This window comes from Marmota marmota, unplaced genomic scaffold, assembly GCF_001458135.2.
Source record: "Marmota marmota marmota unplaced genomic scaffold, marMar, whole genome shotgun sequence".
Taxonomy (NCBI): Eukaryota; Metazoa; Chordata; class Mammalia; order Rodentia; family Sciuridae; genus Marmota; species Marmota marmota.
The window spans coordinates 51,693,761-51,697,970 of NW_026000108.1; positions in this window are offsets into that span (position 1 = coordinate 51,693,761).

Sequence of the window (4,210 nt, forward strand, 5' to 3'; positions counted from 1 at the left end):
GTATATATATTATATTATATATATATATACCTTTTTTTTTTTTTTTTTTTTTCATTTATTTATATGTGGCACTAAGGATCAAACCCAGTTCCTCACATGTGCTAGGCAAGCGTTCTACCTCTGAGGCACAACCCCAGCTCCCCTTTGCATTTTTTATTTTGAGACAGGATCTCCCTGAGTTGGCCAGCCTGGCCTCAAATTTGGGAACCCCCTGCCTCAGCCTCCTGAGTTGCTGGGATTACAGCCCTGTACCATGGCACCAGCAACAAACACCTTTTTGAGGTTCTGCAACTTGTTTGGAAATACAGGCTGTTTGTCTGTGTCCAAGTGACTTAGATTTTCTAGCTAGAATGAGATGTTTATCTTAATGATAGAAGTTCAAACAGTAAATTTTTTGACAATTTATGATTTTTTTTTAGAGAAAAGGGTTCTCTGTGGGTGAAAAATCAACAATAACTCAAATGGAGGGCTTTGTAACACTTTAAAACATGTTCTTGACAGGAACCTTTGTTTTTGTTAACTTAGCATCTGACTTTGTCTATGTCTGTTATAAATACTTGATGAATGGCAAAGCACATTTTATTTTCTTAGTCCAAGCCCATTTTTACTTTTTCATGGGGCTCAGGAAAAATTTTCTAATTTCAGAGAGCTCTCCTGCCTCTTGCATTTGTGTTGTGCTAAAAAATATAGCTGAATTCAGAAGCAGGACATAAAATCAACACCCATAAATCAAAGGCATTTCTATGTATCAGTGACAAATCCTCTGAGAAGGAAATGAGGAAAACCACCCCATTCACAAAATCCTCAAAAAAAATAAGTTACTTGGGAATCAACAAAAGAGGTGAAAGATCTATACAATGAAAACTACAGAACCTTAAAGAGAGAAATCAAAGAAGACTTTAGAAGATGGAAAGATCTACCTTTCTCTTGGATAGACAGAATTAATATTATCAAAATGACCATAGAACTATGTTCAAAAGAACTATACAGATTTAATGAAATTCCAATCAAAATCCCAATGGCATTCCTCATAGAAATAGAAAAAGCAATCATGAAATTCATCTGGAAAAATAAGAGACCCAGAATAGCTAAAGCAATCCTAAGCAGGAAGAGTTAAGCAGGTGGCATCACTATACCATACCTTAAACTATACTATGGAGCAATAGTAATAAAAACAGCATGGTATTGGCACCCAAACAGGCTGGTAGACCAATGGTATAGAATAGAGGACAAAATTAAAATTATATTAGACAAAGTTGCCAAAAACATGCACTGGAGAAAAGATAGCCTCTTCAACAAATGGTGCTGGGGAAACTGGAAATCCATATGCAACAAAATGAAATTAAGCCCCTATCTCTCACCATGCACAAAACATAACTCAAAATGGATCAAGGACCTAGGAATTAAACTAGAGACTCTGCGTCTAATAGAAGAAAAAGTAGGCCCTAATCTTCATCATGTGGGATTAGGCCTCAACTTCTTTAATAAGACTCCTATAGTGTAAGAATTAAAACCAAGAATCAATAAATGGGATGGAATCAAACTAAAAAGTTTCTTTTCAGCAAAAGAAACAATCTGTGAGGTGAACAGAGAGCCTACATCCTGGGGCAAATTTTTACCCTACACACATCAGATAGAGCACTAATCTCTAGGGTATATAAAGAATTCAAAATGCTAAACACCAAAAAAAAAAAAAACCAAAAAAAAAAAAACAAAAACAACCCAATCAACAAATGGGCCAAGGACCTGAACAGACACTTCTCAGAAGAAGATATTCAATCAATCAACAAATATATGAAAAAATGCTCGTCATCTCTAGCAATCAGAGAAATGCAAATCAAAACCACTCTAAGATTTCATCTCAGTCAGAATGGCATCTATTATGAAGACAAACAACAATAAGTGTTGGCGAGGATGTGGGGAAAAAGGGAAACTCATACATTGCTGGTGGGACTGCAAATTGGTGCAGACAATTTGGAAAGCACTGTGGTGATTCCTTGGAAATCTGGGAATGGAACCACCATTTGACCCAGATATCCCTCTCTTCGGACTATACCCAAAGGACTTAAAAACAGCATACTACAGGGACACAGCTACATCAATGTTTATAGCAGTACAATTCACAATAAACTGTGGAGCCAACCTAGATGTTCTTCAGTGGATGAGTGGATTAAAAAATGTGGCATATATACACAATTGAATTTTACTCAGAATTAAAAAAGAACAAAATCATGGCATTTGCAGGTAAATGGATGGCATCGGAGAAGATAATTCTAAGTGAAGTTAGCCAATCCCAAAAAAACAAATGCCAAATGTTTTCTCTGATATAAGGAGGTTGACTCATAGTGGGGTAGGGAGGGGAGGGAGAGCATGGGAGAACAGATGAATTCTAGATGGGGAAGTGGGTGGGAGGAAAACGGAGGGGGCAGGGGATTAGCAAGGATGATGGAATGTGATGGACATCATTATACAAAGTACATGTATGAAGACTTGAATTGGGTGTCAACATGTTTTATATACAAACAGATACAAAAATTATGGTATATATGTGTATTAAGAATTATAATGCAAAAAACAAAGTACATGCATAAAGGCATAAATTGGCGTGAACATACTTTATATACAGAGATATGAAAAATTGTTCTCTATATGTGTAATAAGAATCATAATGCTTTCCACTGCTGTTGTGTATTAAAAAAAGAAAATAAATAAATAAATAAATAAAGCTGCTTGATGTCTTTGATTTTCCTTGCACTCCTTCTTTCTCCACTTTGATCTGACAGTCCTTTTCTTTATTTCTGTGATCCTGTGAATGCATGTTTATATTTCAAAGGCTTAACAATAGTTTCATTTGAAATATTTATTTGGAATAATATTGCATTTACAGAAGACAGTGTAGAGAATTGTTGTATACCCTTCACTCAACTTTCCTTAATGATAACATCTTATCTTATTATCCTGGTGCATTTTTAAAATCTAAGACCTTACCATTAGTATATTACTATTAACTATACACTTTACTGGGATATAACTGGTTTTTTCCTCCATTAATTTTACTTTTCTTTTTTTCCTGCTCCAGAATCTAATCCAGGATACTATAATACATTTAGAATCAACCCATTTTAATCACTATATAAGTGAAAACTTATATGCAAGTTGAATTTCTATAAATCTAATGGTTTATGTTATAACTTGTAAAGATAGCCAACAACATCTTTATTATATTTTATAATTACATAGTATATTTAAATGTACTTCTTTCACTTTGTACATTTAAATTATTGGATATTAGCTCAGAAATGATGCTTAACAGTCATCTAAATGTAAAGCCCCTTTGTTTTACAAAGCATAACCCAAGGAAGTTAAAAGGCTTGAATAAATTCATATTATTGTAGGCAGAGATGACTCAAATTCAGTATTATTTCAACTCTAGTGTTTTTTTAGTATGTTATGACTAGACCTTAACAGTTAGAATCCCTGCTTCATGACTGTCAAAAAGAATAGGAAATACTGAGCACTAAGATCAGGACTCCATGAACACATTTGGAAAGAAACCAACCTCCTGAAATTTAAGACAAGCTTCTTTGCTCAATGTTTTTGTAGTCACTTTTGAACTGGTTGGAACTTTTTAGAAAAACCTAGAGGTAAAGAAAATAACCCTATTAAAATATAAATAATTACTTATATTCTTTGTGAATTACAATATGTATGCTATAGAGTATGTTTTTGTACCACAAAATTCGCATGTTAAAACCTAATCCCCCTTGTGATGGTATTTGAAGGTGGGGCTTTTGGGAAATAAGAGGTCAGAGATCTCCCTCTTCCCTTGGGCCACATGAGGATGCAGCAAGAACATGGCTATCTAGGAACCAGAAAGAGCATCTTCACTAGACATCAAATCTGCCAGCACCTTGATCTTGGAATTTCTAGCCTCCAGAAACTGTAAGAAACGAATTTCTGTTTTTTATAACTATGGTAAATTGTTTTAACAGCCTAAACAGACCAACAATATGCATATCACATTTTCCAGAAATAGTTTGAAAAATTATATAGCACAATAAAAAAACATCATGAACTAGTAATTGAAATATAATTTCCTAGACACTTTATTGTTTAACTACTTAAGCAACAGTGACTATGCTCCTAAGTTTAACCTTCCACTAACATAGATATAAAGCAGATGAAAAGCCAGAGATGGTGGTGCACATCT